The sequence below is a fragment of the Schistocerca cancellata genome, chromosome 6, assembly GCF_023864275.1.
Source record: "Schistocerca cancellata isolate TAMUIC-IGC-003103 chromosome 6, iqSchCanc2.1, whole genome shotgun sequence".
NCBI classification, from domain to species: Eukaryota; Metazoa; Arthropoda; class Insecta; order Orthoptera; family Acrididae; genus Schistocerca; species Schistocerca cancellata.
The window spans coordinates 646016084-646040561 of NC_064631.1; positions in this window are offsets into that span (position 1 = coordinate 646016084).

A 24478-nucleotide genomic window follows, 5' to 3' on the forward strand; every position below is an offset into this window, starting at 1 on the left:
GTAAACCTGATACTTGGTTTTATTTGTACTGTTCATCTAAAATTGCCGAAGTAATGTTCCGGCATCAAATATTGTCACTTACCTACTTCCTTTTTAATAATAAAAAACAATTAATGTCTCTTACCTTTGTAATGTATTTCATTTTATTCTGTAAAACTTACAGCGCCTTATAATTCTTAGCACATATTTTAAATACCGTCACATTTCTTAAACTCATGTATTGTATGTGTATCAAATTAGTAACTTTTCATTACCTCGTAATTTATTGTTTATGTGATGTACACTGTCAGTTGGTTAAATTTGGTTTCCCCCTTTCATGCATATCTGAAGGTGGACATCACAGACGGAAATCGATAGTCTGACGACAGTTTTTGTCGTAATAGACTGGAAGTGAAGAAACAAAGTCTACGAAAGACGAAGACGTACTTTTGCAGAAAAAAAACAACTTAGCAGCAGCAGCAATTTATTATAAAATATTTGATGCTTACTCATATTAGCATATGTCATGTAGATGTTCATATCGGTACGTGAGAGGGTTTCCCTTACGGATCGAAATAGGTGTCCTTCAGAACTGCCGGCCGGTGTGGCCGAGCGGTTCTAGGCGCTACAGTCTGAAACCGCGCGACCACTACGGTCGCAGGTTCGAATCCTGCCTCGGGCATGGACGTGTGTGACGTCCTTAGGCTAGTCAGGTTTAAGTAGTTCTAAGTTCTAGGGACTGATGACATCAGATGTTAAGACCCATAGTGTTCAGAGCCGTTTGAACCATTTGAACCTTCAGAACTGAGAGGACACGCGGGAAGGAAAGATTGGACTACGGTTTGGAGGGAACTGAATTCACTTACCATTACATCGCAAAGCAATCTGTTTCGGATTCCCCTTAAATACGTTTTTTGCGTCAGTGGTGCGTCTGAACGGTTTCAAAAATGGTTCAAATGGCTCTGAGCACTATGTGACTTAACATCTGAGGTCATCACTCCCCTAGAACTTATATCTACTTAAACCTAACTAACCTAAGGACATCACATACATTCATGCCCGAGGCAGGATTTGAACCAGCAACCGTGGCCGTCGCGCGGTTCCGGAATGAAGCGCCTAGAACAGCTCGGCCACCGCGGCCGGCTCTTAACGGTTTAATTATATTATTTATCATCCTTTATTACCTTACAAAGTAGCGTCTGTTGAACCACAGATAAGCGAAATGCATAGTTAAGGACAGGACGGATATACAACCAAGGGAGAAAAATGTGTGTGAAATCTTATGGGACTTAACTGCTAAGGTCATCAGTCCCTAAGCTTACACACTACTTAACCTAAACTATCCTAAGGACAAACACACACACCCATGCCCGAGGGAGGATTCGAACCTCCGCCGGGACCAGCCGCACAGTCTATGACTGCAGCGCCCTAGACCGCTCGGCTAATCCCGTGCGGCAACCAAGGGAGAGAAAAGAGCAAATGTTGACGTATTTTTCCTACGAAAACAAGAAATAAAACGGAGGAGACGGACAACATACCTTAGATGTGATAAAATTAATACAAAATGAACCTTTGTGATATCGGCTTGTTCAATCTTCAGTGGCTCCGTTGTGAAATATTCTGTATGCATGGTGCAGTGCTCTTAGCCTTTATTTACTGCTTGTATTACTATGAAATGGTATTTAAATCGGTTCCCATTATAGATTTTTTCACGCCGCTCTAAGATGGTAATGAGGACTACGTCGCAGCAGCCATTAGAGTGAGCTATTTTCCAGTTTGTTACGCGTGATGGCCCGCTTAACGTGGCGGCGACTGGAGATCAATGCGGGGCAACCTGTTGCCGGGCCCGCCTTCGCGAGAGACAGACTGCTCTCGGCTGCAACTCGGCGCCGCTAGCTGGCCTGGGACACCACAGTCGTCACACACACTCCGGTCCTGTCACTAATCAGGCAGGTGTCGGTGCTCGGTCTGCAGGCCTCACGCACGTAGCCGGTAACACACACTGTATTCTTAGAGAATACGACTGAGTTACCTTGCACAAAGACTGATCATAGTCACATGTAACATGAACGTCACTTCCCTTGAGAAATGCAAAATACAGTAATTTTTGTCTTCGGCAAATTTTATGGTATTACCACAGCACTCGTATCCAGATTAGACTCTAAATTTATGACAAGTACTATAAAGTGATGTCATGTACACTGATCAGGTAATCTACCTAACAGCCGATGTGTCCACTCTCGGCATGGATAACAGCGGCGACGCATGGTGGCAAGGAAACAAAGACTTGGTAGGTCACTGGTGGGAATTGTTACCACGTCTGCGCGCACAAGTCACCTAATTCCCGTGAATTACGGGGAGGGGAGCGATGACCTCTGACGCCACGTTCAGTCAAAGTCCAGATGTGTTCAATCGGGTTCAGATCTGGCGAGCTGGGGGGCCAGCACATCAACTGGAGCTCGGCACTGTGTTCCTCGAACCACTCCAACACACTCCTGGCTTTGTGACACGGCACATTATCTTGCTGAAAAATGCCACTGCCATCGGGAAACATGCTCAACACGAATGTTGTGTATGTGGTCTACAACCAGTGTACGACGTTCCTTGGCCGTCATGGTGCCTTGCACGTGCTCCACTGGAGCAATAGATGCTCGCTTGATGTTTCCCCAGAGCATAATGGAGCCGCTGCTAGCTTGCCTACGCCCCACAGTACAGCTCTAAAGGAGCTGTTCCCCTGGTAGACGACGGATTTGCGGTCTCCCATCGGCATGATGAAGAAGGTTCCGGGATTTATCAGACCATGCAACGCTCTACCACTGCGTCAACGTTTAGTGCTGATGGTCACGTGCCCATTTCAGTCGTAGTTGCCGATGTCACGGTGTTACCATTGGCACATGCATGGGTCGTCGGCTGTGGAGGCCCATCGTGAGGAAATCCAGCGCACTGTGTGTTCTTAGGCACACTTGTACTCAGCATTAAAGTCTAATGTTAGTGCGCCAGAGTTCGTCGCTTGTCCTGTTTTACCAATCTGTCCAGCCTACGATTTCCGTCAACTGTTATTAGGGTTGGCCGCCAAACCCCATGACGTCTGGACGTGGTCCACCTTGGTTTCGCCATGCGTTGAAGACACTCACCGCAGAACTCCTCGAGCGACCGACAAGTCGTGCAGTTTCCGAAATACTCGTGCCGAGCCTCCAGGCCATCACAATCGACCATCGTTCCCCGTTCTACAAACGAATAGCACACTCACTAACACTACTTTCGCCGTGCATTTGTCTGACTAGCAGTCATTCCTCGCCAGATGACGCTGTGCAGTGAGCAGTGATGGTCACCAACTGGTTGTCACACTGAACACACATGCCTAGAGCGTCCACTATGTGATCAGAAGCAGCGTACTTATTACTGGACATTAATATGACGCGCGTCCGCCCGTCGTCTTCACAACAGCTTGAACTCCGCTGGGAATACTTTCCATGAGACGTCTCAGTCACTGTGTGGATATGGCAGCCCAGTCTTCCTCAACAGCCTAATTCCGACATCTGTTATTAGGGTTGGCCGCCCAACCCCACAACATCTGGACGTGGTTCACCTTGGTTTTGTCACGCGTTGAAGACACCCACCGCAGCACTCCTCGAGCAACCGACAAGTCGTGCAGTTTCCGAAATACTCGTGCCGAGCCTCCAATCCATCAGAATCTGGCCTCGTTCAAATTCAGATACATGGGGCGCCTTCCCCGTTCTACAAACGAATAGCACACTCACTAACAATACTTTCACCGTGTATGTGTCTGACTAGCACTCATTCCTCGCTAGATGACGCTGCGATCGCCTGTACAGTGATGGTCACCAATTGGTTGTCACACTGAACATACAGACCTAGAGCGTACACTATGTGATCAGAAGCAGCATACTGGACATTAATATGACCTTTGTCCACCCATCGTCTCGATGACAACTTGAACTCCGCTGGGAACACTTTCGATGAGACATCTCAGTCACTGTGTGGATATGGTAGCCCATTCTTCCTCAATAGCCGAAAGTGACGTTTGAACTCGGCCTAAAGGCGTTCTATTCGGTTCAGGATTTTGCCCACAGATCATCGCTTCACAGATGCTCCCTTATTACAGTATGTATCGCTATGCTGACACAATCAATGTCCCCGAAATGTTCAGCTGTGTAGCTGTAAGATATGTTCATATCCTTCCGAATTTAACGTTTTCTAAATCACATAAAGCGATCAGTATCTAAACATGAAAATTCCCCGCCCCCTCCCCCCCCCCCCCCCCCCCCGTAACATCACCTCCTCTGGTACTTCACTGCTGGAACTACACGTGATGGCACATATCGTTCCCCAGGTATTCAGCAAAGCCAAACCCATCCATCGGATCGCCACATGGTGTCATGTGATCCAATACCCCAAACCCTTTCCAGTCATCAACTGTCCAGCGGCGTCCCTCACCACCTCAAGCGTCGCTTAATATGACTGCACATAAACCTGTGACTTACAAGCAGCTGCTTGACCAGTGTATGCCATTCTTTTTAACACGCACAGCCATTGTACTAGTTGGACTGCTGGTACCACTTTGTAGCTACAACGTAAATTCAAGGGGATCACTTCTCTCAGCTTCAGCAGGACATCATGCGCAATCAGCGGCGACGAGTGAAAATGTGTACTGGACCGGGACTCGAACCCAGTATCTCTTGATTACGAGGTATTTCGGTTAACCATTGCACCAACCCAACACAGCGTTATCGCACCTACAAGGACTATCTCGGCTCACGTCACGATCACTCCCACCGAACGCCACCTGTCCGCAGTCCCTGTTATTGTACTCCCGTCCGCTACTCTGAGATTCCCACAGTAGATCACACGTAATCGTGCATTCGTGGTGCTGAAGAAGGTGGCTCCGTTGCCCAGCTAGGCGTATCAGTTATATGAATCCGTGATTTCTGTTCTTCCCGACATGTTCGAAAAAACAGACACAATGCAGGATCCGTAGCTGCGAAACATTACATGTAAATTGAAGGTGTCCATATTATGAGCTGCATCGGAACTTTATGCAGACTTACTAGGCAGATGTTTTCCTTCGGACATGTCCGAAAGAACAGACACCACGCATTCATATAACTGATACGCCTATCTGGGTAATGGACCCACATTCTTCACAGCACGAACGCACCATTACGTCTGACCTGTGGAAATCTCAGACTGGCAAACGGGAGTACAGTGGACAGGTGTTGAGGATAAGTGGCGCTCGGTGGGAGTGATCGTGAAGTGAGCCGAGATAGTCCTTGAAGGTGCGATAACGCTCTGTTAGGCTGGCGCAGTGGTTAACTCATATGTGTCGTAATCAAGAGATCCTGTGACCAGAATGGTACTGAAACAGAGGATGACAGACTAAAGGCCTAAGTTCTAAATGTCTTCCAAAGCTGTTTCACAGAGGAAGACTGCACTGTAGTTCCTTCTCTAGATTGTCACACATATGACAAAATGGTAGATATCGAAATAGATGACAGAGGTATAGAAAAACAATTAAAATCGCTCAAAAGAGCAAAGGCCGCTGGAACTGATGGGATACCAGTTAGATTTTACACAGAGTACGCGAAGGAAGTTCCCACCCTTCTAGCAGCGGTGTACCGTAGGTGTCTAGAAGGGCGTAGCGTTCAAAAAGATTGGAAAATGGCACATGTCATCCCCGTTTTCAAGAAGTTTTCACGGGACGTCGAACAGATGTGCAGAACTATAGACCTATACCTCTAACGTCGATCAGTTGTAGAATTTTGGAACACGTATTATGTTCGAGTATAATGACATTTCTGGAGACTAGAAAGCTACTCTGTAGGAATCAGCATGGGTTGCGAAAAAGACGATACCGTGAAACCCAGCTAGCGCTAATCATCCACAACACTCAGAGGGCGATAGACACAGGTTCCCAGGTAGATGCCGTGTTTCTTGACTTCCGCAAGGCGTTTGATACGGTACGGTTCCCCACAGTCGTTTAATGAACAAAGTAAGAGCAAATGGACTATCAGGCCAATTGTGTGATTGGATTGAAGAGTTGCTAGATAACATAACGGAGCATGTCATTCTTAATGGAGAGAAGTCTTACGAAGTAAGAGTGATTTCAGAAGTGCCACAGTGGAGTGTCTAGGACCGTTGCTATTCACAATATATATAAATGGCCCTGTGGATAACATCGGAAGTTCACTGAGGCTTTTTGCGGTTGATGCTGTAGTATATGGAGATGTTGTAACAATGGAAAATTGTACTGAAATGCAGGAGGATCTGCAACGAATCGACGCATGGTGCAGAGAATGGCAATTGAATCTCAATGTAGACAAGTGTAATGTGCTACGAATACATAGAAAGAGAGATCCATTATCATTAGGTACAATATAACAGGTCAGCAACTGGAAGCAGTTAATTCCATAAATTATCTGGGAGTAGGCTTCAGGAGTGATCTAAAATGGAATGACCATATGAAATTAATCGTCGGTGAAGCAGATGTCAGACTGAGATTCATTGGAAGAATCCTAAGGAAATGCAGTCCGAAAACGAAGGAAGTAGGTTACAGTACACTTGTTCGCCCACTGCTTGAATACTGCTCACCGATGTGGGATCCGTACCAGATAGGGTTGATAGAAGAGATAGAGAAGATCCAACGGAGAGCAGCGCGCTTCGTTACAGGATCATTTAGTAATCGCGAAAGCGTTACGGAGATGATAGATGAACTCCAGTGGAAGACTCTGCAAGAGAGACGCTCAGTAGCTCGGTACGGGCTTTTGTTGAAGTTTCGAGAACATACCTTCACCGAGGAGTCAAGCAGTATGTTGCTCCCTCCTACGTATATCTCGCGAAGAGAGCATGAGAATAAAATCAGGGAGATTAGAGCCAACACAGAGGCATAGCGCGAATCTTTCTTGCCACGAACAATACTAGACGAATAGAAGGGAGAACCGATAGAGGTACTCAAGGTACCCTCCGCCACACGCCGTAAGGTGGATTGCGGAGTATGGATGTAGATATAGATGTAGATCATGGGTTCGAGTCCCGGTCCGGAACGCGTTTTCACTCGCCGCCGCTGATTCCGCATGATGTTGCGCTGCAGGTGAGAGCACTGATCCTCTTTAATTTACATTTAATGTTTCACAGCTGCGGATTCTGCGTGGTGCATGTTCTTTAGGACATGTCCGAAAGAACAGACACCACACATTCATATACTTTGTAATAGAAGAGTGATTCGTTCCGTTGATTTCATACGATTTTTACAACCACCCTCCGCAATGCTCTACAGCCCCTTTCCATCCGTACCTGAGGTATGTCTGGTCTTGGTTTAGCTGGAGTCGTTCCATTGCATTTCAACTTGAAACGGTACAGTAGTTTCGGCTTCATAAGCAGCAGGTTTCGCTGCTCTTTCGCACCGGGAAATACAAACGGAGGCGGCTTCGCCACCAATTTTATTGCACGACGCGGCCGACCTCAGGTGCAACAGAACCCATGTGAATGGGTGGAAAGAAATGTGTCAGACTTCATAATACATATTTATATGTGTCTTGTATTATGCATTTCTTGTACGTGAATGTGAATCTGCACGTGAACTTTCCTAATTCCCCTCACACCTTTCCGTAAAGCGTGGCCAAATCTTAGTTGACAAGTACTTCTGTAGCACAGTAGTGCCAACTCTACTCCTGGGTAGGGGATCAGAGAGACAGCACATGCACGTCAAAGTGAAAGACGTTCCAGTGTCACAAGATGTGGAGTGGAGAGGTTGGTCACGGCCTCACGGCCAAGTGGTTCGACCGTCCCCTCCACCGGGGCCCAGGAAGACCTCCGGGTGACCGCGATATTCGGGGAGTGTTACAGAAGACGGGTAAGTGAGCAGACATGCCCTCAGTTCGTCTGTCTCGATGTTCACGAGTGGAATAGAGGTATTTGAATATTTGCATTAATATTTTTATTTCCAGCTTTGGATTGTGTAAGGAAATATATGTTTTCGTTTAATTTCGGAAATTTGACCCCCTGTGTTAATCTATCTGCTCCGCAGTTTGCCCGTTATCCTCCTCACATTATGGATGTCCCATGTAAAATATTGCAAGACTTTGGTGGTATACATTTGACCAATGCAAGTCCGTCTCGCCCGTAGAAATGGGCGTGCAGATTAGTATATAATATACCCGAGCTATAAGTTGTAAAATTATAATATCTGTAAACTGGATCAATTGCTGCAATCGCTTTAAAGTTGAGTGATAATGTTTAAAATAAATAATCAATTGTCATCCATCTTTAACATACCCTAAAAATCACAAAAGGGTCAAGTTAAAGGAATTCATTTAAAATGAAAGCTATAGAATGCAGAGACCCACACATGAGCATGTGAATCTTCCAGCCTCTTGCCTAGTATAGGGCACGCACTCTAGGTAGCGCTCTCAAGCTCCCCTCCCCAGTTATCCGTTCAGCAATTTTCATTTAGGACTTGACGACATCAACGTTCGTCTGGCGTCCCTATGCAATGAGGTTTGACGGTAATCTTTCAAACTTCACAGTCGCATAATCAACACTCGATTTTGGTATCTTTAGAAGAATTGAAATGTCCCTGATGGATCTGGACTCAGATGATGTCCAGTGACAAGTCCACCTTCGAAGTCATCAAGCTCTCCTCATCGACCGATTCCACTGTTACTGCTTCTCTATTGAGAACACAATGCTCACCACCTCCTTTTTAATGTCACCATGACAGTGATGTCTACAAGCAAGTTTGTGTACACGAACCGTTAGCTAGTTATGTCATGGGACCAGACCTGATGTTATCCAGCCACAGGTGCTAATGGGGTTAAGTTCAATGGGTGGGAGTTGCAGAATGAAATGAGGAGGTTGGAGAAAGCGTTTACGGGGGTGAAACAGTTAGCGGCTAGTAATGGGAGCCTGAAAGAGGGCTCGAAGGTGCACAGGAATGTGCTTGAGACATGTAGACAAATAAATGAACAGATGCAGAAGGTAATCGGAGTGACTCCACACGAATACATAAGAGTTGAAAGGGGTGGATAGACGCTGGGGGGGGGGGGGGGGTAGAACACTGAAGATCGTATTCGAGACTGCTGGAGACTAAGTGACATAAACAAGCTGAACGGAACAACAGAGACAGTAAAGGGGTTAGCAGATACAAATAAGGAAACTGTGAGTGGCATTTCATGCATATCGTGCACTTCGAGACCGGCTAGCTAGACAACACAAGAATGCTCCAAAAACTTAGGAAATTTTGGATTATGCCGTGGCCTCAGCTAGCACTCTGAAATGGGATTTGGAGGCAGTAAAAGCTCGAATTCAGCTACTGTATGCAAGACTAACGCCGACTAGGCTATTTGCAGCCACAGGGGTTAGTATCTGAGACAGCAGGGTTGAGTTAACTAGTTTACAGTAAGCCGTCCATTTAGCACTACATGGGCAGCTAAGTCCTTTCTTGCTGTCGCTGAACAATACTTAACTGAGGACTGAGAAACACGTAAGGGGGACAGCCGCCGGAATTACAGCTAGTGAAGCCGATGAGCCAGAACTAGCCATTCTACTATCATGATGCAATGTGGGTGTAACAATGGACAGCGCACAGTTGCACTTATCGATGAAGGTATCAGCAGCGGGCAAGCACGCGGTGTTTTGGTGTTACACGGTGCACACTTATCTGGTGAAGATAGCGGAAGTTGAAAAATATATGTAAGTAAGAGAAGAAGGGGTGATGCTATTAGCAGAAGATGGGAATCAACATGTGCTTGTGACCGAGGGTGAGCTCCAGTAATGTTAGAGTGGGGTAGTCACCATATGCCCCACTCGCGAAATTGTGACAAGTAGGAGTATATGCTTTATTCAATTCTTCCAGGGTAAAACAAAAGGACGTCCTAGCCACAAAGATGTACTCAAAATGAAACCGTATTTTAGGCAGGCGTGTCTGCATTAGATACAATTTGTTTAAAATGACGTATGGCGGTTGCTATGAGCAGGCGAAACGAATGGGGGCGAGGCGTTGGAATTACGAGACAGTGAACTGTTGATCAACATGTCTATGGATGATATTATGGGGACACGTTTCATTTGCCAGCTGCTATTACGGGGATTATCCTACTATATGTGAGACAGCCAAAGCTGTACTCGTCAGACACACCTTAAGAGACGTTGTCCCATCAAAACATTGCCTTCCTTAATAACACCTGGGGACCTAGCCTGGACCATTCACTAAATCGACTGAATCTTCCTTGACCATGTTGATTTAAGTGGAATTTATCCCTGTGAGGATTACAGTTGTAGTGATTTCCATTTGTATACCTTCTCTGATTCCGAGGGCCACACTCTTCATTTCTACTATGGAACATATCCAAGTTGTTGAGCTGCTGCCTGGAATGCTATTTATCAGTAAGAAAAGGCTGGTGACTGAAACCTTGTCTATTATTCTCTGTATTATTAAATAGTTCCCTTGAATGCCAGTTATTCTGTTGAATATGCTGCGTTCTAGTCTGATTATTGTTCTTTAGCGGGTGGTAACTTTGTCAAATTCAAGTTCTTGTAAAAGACTTTGAAACTCTTAACTGTCATCTTTACAACAACCTGCTAGTATAATGTGCCTCAGTCGAAACGTTAATTTGGTCACACATATTCAACTAAGTGCCACAGGATTGCAAGGTTTAGACAGAAATTGATTCTTTCGACTCATACGTTCAAAATAACGCACAGGACTCAAAAATTCCGATTGCCCAAAGTTTTTATACATAATAATGCTTTGTTTGATGGGGTCATGTGTTTGTTGCGACCAGTAGGCTGACAGAAAGGCATGAAAAATTCTCCATATCTTTTGCACTCGTGAACTGACCCTGGTTCCCTTCGAGGTATCCGCATATAAATTCCAATTGATGATAAACTGGCCATGTTTGTGGTAGTGGTTAATCGAATGGTCACTCAAACTATTCAAGCCAAGCAGTCTGATGTATTTCGTTCCTCACATTACGAAAAATTAAACTTCTAAACAATTAGAAAATACTTGCAGTCGAAGCTATTTCCCTTGTGTACAAGAAATCTCTCTCACGCCATAGGTTGAATGACGACTATCTTGCCTGCGAAACAAGTTATGATCATGAGCAGGCTCGTCTACTTATGAGTATGTCTGCTTCTCATGATTTCTAAGCGAAGAATCACCAAGTCCGCTGAAACTACCCGCTTGCTTTAATTTATTCTCAATTCGAGAAAATTGTGTATACAGGGTGAGTCATCTAACGTTACCGCTGGATATATTTCGTAAACCACATCAAATACTGACGAATCGATTCCACAGACCGAACGTGAGGAGAGGGGCTAGTGTAATTGGTTAATACAAACCATAAAAAAATGCACGGAAGTATGTTTTTTAACACAAACCTACGTTTTTTTAAATGTAACCGCGTTAGTTTTGTTCGCACATCTGAACATATAAACAAATACGTAATCAGTACCGTTTTTTGCATTGTAAAATGTTAATTACATCCGGAGATATTGTAACCTAAAGTTGACGCTTGAGTACCACTCCTCCGCTGTTCGATCGTGTGTATCGGAGAGCACCGAATTACGTAGGGATCCAAAGGGAACGGTGATGGACCTTAGGTGCAGAAGAGACTGGAAGAGCACATTACGTCCACATGCTAACACCTTTTTATTGGTCTTTTTCACTGACGCACATGTACATTAGCATGAGGGGTGAGGTACACGTACACACGTGGTTTCCGTTTTCAATTACGGAGTGGAATAGAGTGTGTCCCGACATGTCAGGCCAATAGATGTTCAATGTGGTGGCCATCATTTGCTGCACACAACTGCAATCTCTGGCGTAATGCATGTCGTACACGCCGCAGTACATCTGGCGTAATGTCACCGCAGGCTGCCACAATACGTTGTTTCATATCCTCTGGGGTTGTAGGCACATCACGGTACACATTCTCCTTTTACGTACCCCACAGAAAGAAGTGCAGAGGTGTAAGATCAGGAGAACGGGCTGGCCAATTTATGCGTCGTCCACGTCCTATGAAACGCCCGTCGATCGTGTACCTCACCCCTCATGGTAATGTAAAAGTGCGTCAGTGAAAAAGACCAATAAAAAGGTGTTAGCATGTGGACGTAATGTGCTGTTCCAGTCTCTTCTGTACCTAAGTTCCATCACCGTTCCCTTTGGATCCCTACGTAATTCGGTGCCCTCCGATACACACTATCGAACAGCGGAGGAGTTGTACTCAAGCGTCAACTTTAGCTTACAATATCTCCGGATGTAATTAACATTTTACACTGCAACAAACGGCACTGATTACGTATTTGTTTATATGTTCAGATGTGCTAACAAAACTAACGGGGTTCCATTTAAAACAAACGTAGGTTTGTGTTAAAAACCATACTTCCGTGCATTTTTTTATGGTTTATATTAACCAACTACACCAGCCCCTCTCCTCACGCTCGGTCTGTGGAATCGATTCGTCAGTATTTGATGTGGTTTACGAAATATATCCAGCGGTAATGTTAGGTGACTCGCCCTGTATAATTCATTGACACATCCCTTAAGATGACGATTAACAGTTTTCTTTGAATCGCTGCAGTGACTAGAATTCTTCCATATTACTGAAAGTAACCAGTGAATTGCATTGCACCAGAATTCCTATCACGGTCAGTGGACAGATGGCCTAAGGTTGCAGATAACTGCTCCGTCTGTTCTGAAATTTTTCTAAATTGATTCTTAGTTTTCTAAACGTCTGATTGTACTTTAAGAGATTGAGACTGACGTCTCAGTTCATGAATAAACGAATGATGTTGATGTCCCCGACCTTAAAACTGGGTGACTTCAGCGACTGCCAACAGGCTACCTACAGGAAGACAATTATTGAACTATATGAAATAAATTCGTCATAATATCTGAACGGTTTGCGTTAGGACGTTCAAACTGCATGGATGGCCGCAGGGCATGATGGGAACTAATATGCGCTGTCTGGTTTGGTTTGGTGAAGAAGCCCACTTTCATTTGAATGGGTTCGTCAATAAGCAAAATTGGAGCATTTGGGGGACTGACAACCCGCACTTCGTGATCGAGAAGTCTCTTCATGCTCAACGGGTGACTGTGTTGTGTGTGATGTCCAGTCACCGAATAATGTGTGCGATATTTCTCGATGGCACGGTTACTACCGAAGGGTACCTGAAGGTTCTGGAAGATGATTTCATCCGCATTCTTCGAAGTGGCCCTGATTTCGACAAGACGCGGTTCAAGCAAGATGGAGCTCGACCCCATCGAAGCAGGAGAAAGTTTGATGTCCTGGAGGAGTACTCTGGGGACCGCACTCTGGCTCTGGGGTATTCAGAGGCCACTGGCATGGGCCTCGATTGGCCGCCATAGTCTCTGGATCTGAACACATGCGACTCCTTTTTATGGGGCAATATTAAAGACAAGGTGTACAACAATAATCCCAAAACCATTGCTGAGCTGATAAAAGCCATTCAGAAGATCGTCGAGAGCTTTAATGTTCCGGCATTTCAGCGGGTCATGCAGAATTTCGCCATTCATCTCCGTCACATCATCTCCAATGATGGTAGGCAATCGACAAGTCATAGTCTAAATCTGAATATCTGTAGTGACGTCTACATGATGAGTTAAGTGTGTGAACTCCGTAGTTCTTAACTAATTTACTTTTTTCTCATATAGTTCAATAATTGCCATCGTGTATCTTTGTCACCAACTCTTCCTCATCCTCTCTCTGTGTACTCCTAAACCTATTTATTTCTTTCTATCTGTGAGTTGCTCGTTTCTCCTAGCTTGTTCTGTCTCTACATTTCCAAACCTGGTTTTCATAATATGAATCACAGGCTTGTGATCCTCACGCACTTCTCGACTAATCTGCACTGACAGGTTATCAATCCTAAGCAAAAGTTCGTTTTTAACCCCACCTAATTATCTCATCTAGCCATTTTTGTTTTCCTCAACCTCTTTATTACTCTCTTATATGCGTTTAAAATTCCCTTCCTAAAGTTTATTATTGTCTTTATTAGTCTCTCTGACTTCTTAACAATATTCTCCTCCCGTCTCTTAGCACTTTCTTCTCGACTTTTAGTCATACTTTCTGCTTGTTTTTTGTGCGCACCCTATAAAATTTGCACCAAGTGTGTGTCCCTGGTTGTGGTAATAAAACTTAAGATGAAGAGGTTGGATCAGGCCTGCATATATGTAAAAGATGAAGAAGGCGAGCGTTCAACCATTGAGCTAGAGTGCTGCGACTCCTCACATGTCACATAACTGTTAACAAATAGTAACTGTAGCATATTTTCTTGTTCCTCTCTTAATGCAGTAAGTTGACTACTGTGATCATTAATCTTTACTTCTGTGGTAGACACCTCATTTGCGTCATTGGCCTGTGAGATTCCTCCACTGCTGATCTCTGCCGCTAGTGAACTATTTCATGCAGCTCCACTTGACCCTCCAGTTTGGCTTTTGGATTTAGCAGTAACCAACATTTTGAGTAACGAGAGAGCAATGAACCATGAACATAAATATCAAAACACCAAGAAATAATTGTTATACAAAGAAACTGCTGTACAAAAGATCACTAGACTGGTTCCATTGAGTCTAAAAACCCACAAGATCAGCCCACCAACAACGATACAATCAGTCCTAAATAGCAGAACTTCTAATCACAAGAAAATGTTACCGTCTCAGCCGAATATACTTACAAGAATCCTCACAACTTAGAAATACCACATGTAGACTTTAGTCACGACATCGGAAAAAGCTTACAACACGTCTTCCAAAGTGCTCAGTATAAGCCTCAAAAGAATTCAAAGTACAGTAGTATTCGGTAGCTCAGATGGTAGAGCACTTGCCCGCGAAAGGTAAAGGTCCCGAGTTCGAGTCTCGGTCGGGCACACAGTTTTAATCTGCCAGGAAGTTTCATATCAGCGCACACTCCGCTGCAGAGTGAAAATCTCATTCTGGATACAGTAGTATTCATTGTTGTACAGGCACAAGGAAGGAAATTTCTGCATTTCAGTTGTTAGGAGACCATTGCATAAATCCACTCTGAATTGCCACATTACCTTACAGAACAGCGTTCACAGAATAGTGCTCAATCGTCACCTTGCGGTGGAGACAAAGCTTACCCTACCACAGATTGGCAAAAGGAAATGGAAATATTTACAAGAAAGCCAATAACTTTAAATATACAAAGAATAAGACACAAGCATTAGATAAGATACAGTACTGACAAACATTTCCCCATCCTAAGCCTGTTATCTACACCATATTCATAAGTTGTCATCTGAGGCACCATGAATGCATAGCAGTACGTCGACGATATTCTACACCCGTTTTGTTGCCCTTGATGAAAAGCCATCGTGGACTTACATTTCAACAAGATAATGCTCGCCTGCACACAATGAGAGTTCATACTGTTTGCCTTCATGTTTATCAAATTCTGCATTGGTCGGCAAGATCACCGGATCTATCCAATTGCGAACGTTTGGAGCATTATGGGCAATGCTCTCGAACCATCTCGGGATATGGACGATCTAAAGGATCAACTGGTCAGGATTTGTGCAGCAACGCGTTACTGACTAGGTCAATTTGTGAACATCTTTCTCTTGAACAAATGATCCATTTTTCTGTGAATTTGTAATAATCTATTAGTCTATCCATGTACTGATTTCTCTGCCATTCAGGTAATTCCTTCATGGTGTGTATTTTTTCTTTGTCTTACATTAGACTGAGAACTTTTGACCTACAAGCATGCACCAAAGACAATTCGTTAAGCGATTTTCGCATAATTCAGTCCTTATGTTTTCAGTATAATTCACTCCTTGTGTTTTCGAAGTGCATTTAAAAGGGGTGAAAAATTATTTACCAGTTTACTGAACATATAGCTCACAATCATGAGATGGAAACCAAAAAAAGCCTGTCGATGGGAATTTCACCTTCACGTAAAAATAATTCGGGATATGAATGAAGTTACCAAACCGGCTGGTGCGAGTATTACGATTATCAGTGGTGTTCCCTCACTTCAAGTGTACAGGCACTCGGGGAAGTATTTCATTAGTCGCCTACTGCCAGCCATGGCCACCAACAGCACACAGCAAACCACGACTATCCGATAAGACGACAGACTTCATGTGTCACCTGCCCCTAATACGAGTATAACCACTGGTAACCAAAGACATATGTATCATCTACACTACTGGTCATTAAAATTGCTACACCACGAAGATGGCGTGCTACTCACGCGAAATTTAACCGACAGGAAGAAGATGATGTGATATGCAAATGATTAGCTTTTCAGAGCATTCACACAAGGTTGGCGTCGGTGGCGACACCTACAAAATGCTGACATGAGGAAAGTTTCCAACCGATTTCTCCTACACAAACAGCAGCTGACCAGCGTTTCCTGGTGAAACGTTGTTGTGATGCCTCATGGAAGGAGGAGAAACGCGTACCATCACGTTTCCAACTTTGATAAAGGTCGGATTGTTGCCTATCACGATTGCGGTTTATCGTATCGCGACATTGCTGCTCGCGTTGGTCGAGATCCAATGACTGTTAGCAGAATATGGAATCGGTGGTTTCAGGAGGGTAATACGGAACGCCGTGCTGGATCCCAACGGCCTCGTATCACTAGCAGTCGAGATGACAGGCATCTTATCCGCGTGGCTGTAACGGATCGTGCAGCCGCGTCTCGATCCCTGAGTCAACAGATGGGGACGTCTGCAAGACAACAACCATCTGCACGAAGAGTTCGACGACGTTTGCAGCAGCATGGACTATCAGCTCGGAGACAATGGCTGCGGTTACCCTTGACGCTGCATCACAGACAGGAGCGCCTGCGGTGGTGTACTCAACGACGAACCTAGATGCACGAATGGCAAAACGTCATTTTTTCGGATGAATCCAGGTTTTGTTTATAGCATCATGATGGTCGCATCCGTGTTTGGCGACATCGCGGTGAACGCACATTGAAAGCGTGTATTCGTCATCGGCATACTGGCGTATCACCCGGCGTTATGGTATGGGGTGCCATTGGTTACACGTCTCGGTCACCTCTTGTTCACATTGACGGAACTCTGAACAGTGGACGTTACATTTCAGATGTGTTACGACCCGGGGCTCTACCCTTCATTCGATCCCTGTGAAACCCTACATTTCAGCAGTATAATGCACGACCGCATGTGCAGGTCCTGTACGAATACCGGCCTTTCTGGACACAGAAAATGTTCGACTGCTGCCCTGGCCAGCACATTCTCCAGATCTCTCACCAACTGAAAACGTCTGGTCAATGGTGGCCGAGCAACTGGCTCGTCACAATACGCCAGTCACTACTCTTGATGAACTGTGGTATCGTGTTGAAGCTGCATGGGCAGCTGTACCTGTACAGCATGCTCCAAGCTCTGTTTGACTCAATGCCCAGTCGTATCAAGGCCATTATTACGGCCAGAGGTGGTTGTTCTGGGTACTGATGTCTCAGGATCTATGCACCCAAATTGCGTGAATGGTTCAAATGGCTCTGAGCACTATGGGACTCAACATCTTAGGTCATAAGTCCCCTAGAACTTAGAACTACTTAAACCTAACTAACCTAAGGACGTCACACACACCCATGCCCGAGGCAGGATTCGAACCTGCGACCGTAGCAGTCCCGCGGTTCCGGACTGCAGCGCCAGAACCGCTAGATCACCGCGGCCGGCAATTGCGTGAAAATGTAATCACAGGTCAGTTCTAGTATAATATGTTTGACCAATGAATACCCTTTTGTCACCTGCATTCCTTCTTGGTGTAGCAATTTTAATGGCCAGTGTTGTATTTTTCCAGGTGTGGAAACATAAATATCATGAAATGTACAGTCATTTATCAAGACACAGGCATATTTCAGAATGCATCGAAGATCAAGTGCAGATATTGAACAACTGTGTGTGCGCGCTTGGAGAGTGTGGTTCATGCGGATACGGTTGTATGAAGTTTTGTGGCTGTTTTTCGTACCATCCCATTGGTCCACTGATTCATATTACCGTGAATTTGAAATTAGGATATTTTATTCGACATTCTCGGTGACCAAGCATTACTTTTCTTCTAGGTGTTCACGATGAGCACGTTTGCGCACTCCCGTCTTCCTAGACGACAGTCACGTTCCCAAGGAAATAAGCACATGTGGCTGGGTTGGGGAACACACAGACATCCTATGAAACGTCGACTGGTAAGACTATTAGACGAATCTTTATTACGTAAAAAATTGTTTGGAATTATTTTTGGGTGAAACGTAGAAAACATTCACGCAATTTTATAATGTTTGAGGATGTAATTACCGATGAGTGGCTTCGTCTGGGTACGGTGGACGCTCTTTCTCGCCGAATTGGGGCCATTACCGAGGCCACACACACACTACTAGTCTGATGTCTCCTGGGAATGACAAATTTTTTGTGCAGTGTAATTATTTGACCAGCAGACGAGTAGAATAGTTCTCGTGACATCGCGGGGATCGCTCTGAATCTCACGCTAAGTCAAATAATTCCTGAAAATTATGCTTTGTTCGGTTTTGAAGAAAATCCTGTTATTCTTCTGGGAACGCCAACACAAAAGTGCACCAGCTTTTCGAGAGTTAGAAACGTTTTTCAAAAATTTCGCTGAGGTCCCCACCCGTCGCAAGGAATACGGAGTTGCCATAGAATTACTCTTCGACTAGAAATCGGAATGGAATAAATGATCCGTCGACACCCACCGGTAAAGTAAAGTTTTGCCGAGCTCGAAGGTTAGTTTGAATATTTCAGAGCTTTACTGGGTATTTTCTTAGTGGAGGTGGTAACCTCTTCCCTTCCCCTAATCTTTGAATCAACTTATAGGTTGACCTACATTTTGATGTTGACTCCGAAACACGGTAAAAATTCCTTATTTTCACATTAACAAATTATAGCCAGACGTGAAAGCAGAGATAAGAAAGAAAACGTACATCCTAAAACCGACTGATGGCTGAATCCTGCTTCATTTTATTTGCCGTCTGACATTAAGGGACGAACGAAAACGTCCCTATCACTATGGGGAAGATGTGTTACAACATTGGATCGTCATCAACATCACCAGTATTTAGGACAGATCTTCACTGGCTACTCTCCGAGCACTCCTGTCATTTTCTATTCTCTTCGTTTTCTCATAATTGTTTCCTAAATACTACCCACCATGTGGTGACTTGTGCATCCGCCTCTTCTTCGGCCATTGATCATTCTCTCCATAGCATCCATCAGTAAAGAATCTCTTCTCAACCAGTGTCCAAGCCAACTGTTTTTCCTCTTTCTGATTACCTTTAAAATTTCTGTCTCTTCCGCCACTGTTCTCAGCAACTCCTCATCTCTAACTTTCTCTCTCCATTTTATCCCTTTCATCCTCCTCCAAATCCACACCTCAGATGCTTCTGTCCTTGTTTCTTTCTCTTTCCTTAATGTCGATGTCTCATCTCCGTATAATGCCTCGCTCCATGTAAAACATTTCACACGTCCCTTCCTCAGATACCTGTCGCACACCCATATAAATGTGTCCTCGTCTTATTAGATGCATTCTTTGCAGCTGCTATTCGTGTTTCCACCTCCATCTCATATGGCCTCTTTCCAATCCTGACTGTTCTCTGCATACGCTGACACGTCATTGGTCGGTGTTGAAATTATGTTAAAATTGCTAAAATTGATCGCACTATCAACTATGATGCCTATTATTGCAGTACATCGGTGTCTTTTCCTTCCCAACAGTCCAGGTATGCTGATGATTACCGCATAATGTGATTTACACCGTGCGATGTCTAGTTTCCTGGGGGAGACAATGGGCCAGACATGTTAATGTCAGTTTAGAATATAACACAGACGTCGAAGTCGTGGCGGAAATAAGTGTATGGCTGTGTACAGAGCGTGTTCCAGTAGAAAATGCTGCATATCAAACAATGAAACAGCATCCCTCTCCTGCGACTGATAACATGTAGGAGAAGGTTCTCTTACAGTACAGGCGATGAAGATTTACACTGGTCTGTGCAAGAGATGTCGATCACTGGCCACCTGCTCCAATGGATAAATACCTGCGTATTTAATAGGATCGCCGCATATGCTCGATGCTGGCATGTAGACGGTATTCGTTTTCGATATATCGGAAGAGAGAGATGCGGTAAAAATCTATCGGATGAAATTAATGGAGCTTTTATAGTTCGTAATTTTTTTTCTGCTGGATGGTACAGAATAACGATGTTAGAATGTTTGGGTGATAGATGAGAATGGATCCTGAGTGACGCGGATCTGCTTTGATGTTGAGTTTTCCCAGTTTTCACAGCTAGAAACACCACCATAACTGTTCGTACTGTCATTGTGTTGCAGGAGCAGGCTTCATTTGATGCTGACCTTACACATCCTACATGGGTAGCGGAGCTATCACAACATGTTCCCTCCAACACCGAGTGGTCGAAACACGTCCCTATAGCATTAACTAAGCTCACTCTGTTTCTACACAGGTTGCAGAATGTGGTGGATATTGCTCTCTCTGACTACTGGGTAAGATAACTAAAACTGATCTCGCTATTAACTACAGTGTGTATTATAGAATATCGCTCCATATCAATGGCCTCTTTCCAATCCCGACTGTCCTATGCATACGTTGTTGATTACTGCACAATGACTGACTGACACCACTCTGTTGAGATGAAGGGAACATTGATGCAGCACTGGATACCTGCTACTTGTCGCTGTGGAACATGGTATTAAGTGTAGGGGTCATCACCTTAATGCAGTTGTTTGGAAGCGTTCCTCATTGTTACAGGCTCGTCCTATTTTCATATGCTGCGATACTCTACACATGTTTTTAGTTTTATTTTTTTATATTTTTACATCAGTAAGATAACACTACCTCTTTTTATTTGTGCTACCTCATGTGTGTTGTGAACAGCACCTTCTGGCAATGGTCAACACTGGAGCAGCAATCATATACATGACTGCAACATGAAGGAACAGTGCTTTTCAAAATGGAGCACTGAGACATCCGCTAAACTTTCGATGGGAAGATGACATTAACTGTACAGGTAAACACCTTCGAATAGTTGTTGGAAGCACTCTACAATACCGCAGACTCTTCCAGTTTCCATATGCTGCACTGTCTTCCACATTATTGTCAATGAGAAACATCGTGTATTTCTACCAGCCTGTGGTGTGGTGGCTGTATATACCATGCGAAGTTCATTTTTCTGTGAGAGCCAGAGGATCGAAACGTGTTAATGTCGGTTTGGCAGCTGATATGGGTCTCTAAGTCATGGTAGAAAGAACGAAGTGTATGGCAGTGTACACTTGTAACGCCGGAAATGCATATCCTGCTATTTCCATCTATTGTACTATAAATTTGTTTTCCTTATTTTTGTTACCTGAATATATAACATTTCTGTGTCTTCGTATATTGTAATTGTTTTACTATTTGTATATATATATTTAGGCATTTATGTCGATGTATAATTGGTTTGTTTCGTAAATATTATTTGTATTTTTACGCTGGGTCTTGCCTAGGGAAAACTGCTATCGAACGATTACATCGATAGATCGTGTGAAGAATCAAAGTGTGTAGGATCTTTGGTAGTGTTAACTCTGCCGCGTGGAGCGCGGGCAGAGGGGGAGTCTGGCTGCAGTAGCGAGTGGAGCAGGTGTGTTGTGTGACGCTCCCGCGAGTTTCCGCGCTTTCGGGGTTTGGCAGCATGTAATTGCGCTCGAATTGCGATGATAGTTTCTGACATGGTGTCGCGGACGGGAAACATTAACTAGCGCACATCAAGAGCCCGTTTCGTCTGGTGACCGTGTCGAGAAGAAGGCGCGCCAACATCCAGCTTCTGCAACAGCGACGGCCGACAATGAGTGACTGTCACCACCTCTTCGATCGACGGCTTCAAACCTTCAATCAACCAACAAGGAAGACTGGAAGCACGTAAAGTTTTAGAACTGTATGGCAGACCTCAGCTTTTCAAACTGTACCATTTTCGTAACTATAATTACAGCAACTTAGCGTGAACATTTGTTGCTCATTGTCCCAATTGCATTACCAAGCAGGGTCCCTTCCTTTTCCGGAATGAACCCGAGTGTCGTTGAAATTCAAACGCCAGCATTAAAGTACTATAATTCGATTTCAATGCTTTAATTTCAAAGTTCAGTTAAAGTATTCGTAGCTGGCCACAGTATTTAGATTGCACAAACACAAATTAAGAGTGCGAGTTTTGTTACCGTATTTTAGCTTACCTGTGACTGCAGCTCAGCTTGGTACGTACTAAATTTTACTATTGTTAATTGTTCAGAATCGTTTAATTCAAGTTCAAAGCTAAATCTCTTCTTTCTAAATTGCGTAGATTCAAGTAGCTTTAGAAATGATTGTTGAGGTAGTCCAAGACTAACTGTATTTTACTGAATTTCGATGTGCTTCAGGAAGAAAGCTCACTATTAACTTCAGTCACTAAATTAACTTTCGATTTTCCTGTTTTATTAATTCTTTTGCTAAATTAAGTCAGAGTGTAGCGAAATTTATTACTTCTGACAAACTTTCAGTTTTCACACTGCACGTGTCAACCTTCAGTTGCCACGCTTCTAGTGCTAATTATATGTGTAATAACCTTTCTTTTTCAGTTACTATAGTAATTGTCCTTAGGACTGGCGACAGTAATTTCCCCCAAATCTCAAATATCTAATTACCGCTAGTTGATTGTTAACGTAACGGCCGCACATTTACTTTCTTTATTAATTTTACCCATTTTCCAAAATTAATTTCCACCAGTTTCATTTGCATTTTTCCTTTCATTTAGATGTAACCCTTTCCTCCCTCTTTACCGACAGGTTAACTTCGGTGACGATTGCTTTCCCAAAATTCCCATTAGGTACACGCGGTTTAATTTTCCACTGTCATTAAGGTCGATAAGTGAGGGGGAGGTTACACACTGACTACGCATGTTACAACAGAAAAAGAAACAACGTATTAAACTGCTTATTAAGTACAATACAGGAACCCTCTCGTGTGATTGATTGCCTGTTGGATATGGGCATCCTACAGAACAGGTGACGAAACTTTACACGGTTCTGTATAAGTGACTTCAATCACGAACCACCTGCTCCAATGAACCAATACCTGTATATTTAATAGGATCGCCACCAATGTTTGGGTGACAGAGATGAATGTACCATGAGAGACACACATTTCATTTGGACTACCCGTATGTAGTTTGGAGATGTGCCACAATGCAGTGGCAAAAGCTTCGTCCTTCCTCCATGACATGTATGATGTGTTGTGTTCATAATTTTCCCAACAAGAAACACCACTGTAACTGCTCGTACTATCTCTTCTACTATCTTGTGTTGCAGGGGAAAGCTTCATTTGGCGCTGGCCTTTCACACTGTACATGGTTGGCGGAGCTATGACATCATGTTCCCATTTCTACCAAGTGGTCAACGTGTGCTCCTGTCACAATAACTCAGCTCGTCCTGTTTCCCCACAGGATGCAGTAGGTCTTAGATAAAGCGCTCTCTGACTTCTGTACAGGCCAGTTTTGCTGTCCATGCATCAGCACGGCTTTAGAAAGCATCGCTCCTGCGAAACGCAAATCGCCCTTTTTTCACATGATATCTTGCTAGTCATGGATGAAGGGTATCAGAAGGATGCCATATTCCTTGACTTCCGAAAAGCGTTTGACTCGGTGCCCCACTGCAGACTTCTAACTAAGGTACGAGCACATGGGATTGGTTCTCAAATATGTGAGTGGCTCGAAGACTTCTTCAGTAATAGAACCCAGTACGTTGTCCTCGATGGTGAGTGTTCATCGGAGGTGAGGGTATCATCTGGAGTGCCCCAGGGGAGTGTGGTAGGTCCGCTGTTGTTTTCTATCTACATAAATGATCTTTTGGATAGGGTGGACAGCAATGTGCAGCTGTTTGCTGATGGTGCTGTGGTGTACGGGAAGGTGTCGTCGTTGAGTGACTGTAGGAGGATACAAGATGAGTTGGACAGGATTTGTGACTGGTGTAAAGAATGGCAGCTAACTCTAAATATAGATAAATGTAAATTGATGCAGATGAAAAGGAAAAAGAATCCCGTAATGTTTGAATACTCCATTAGTAGCGTAGCGCTTGACACAGTAACGTCGATTAAATATTTGGGCGTAACATTGCAGAGCGATATGAAGTGGGACAAGCATGTAATGGCAGTTGTGGGGAAGGCGGATAGTCGTCTTCGGTTCATTGGTAGAATTTTGGGAAGATGTGGTTCACCTGTAAAGGAGACCGCTTATAAAACACTAATGCGACCTATTCTTGAGTACTGCTCGATCCCTATCAGGTCGGATTGAGGGAGGACATAGAAGCAATTCAGAGGCGGGCTGCTAGATTTGTTACTGGAAGGTTTGATCATCACGCTAGTGTTACGGAAATGCTTCAGGAACTCTGGAGGAAAGGAGGCATTCTTTTCGTGAATCGCTACTGAGGAAATTTAGAG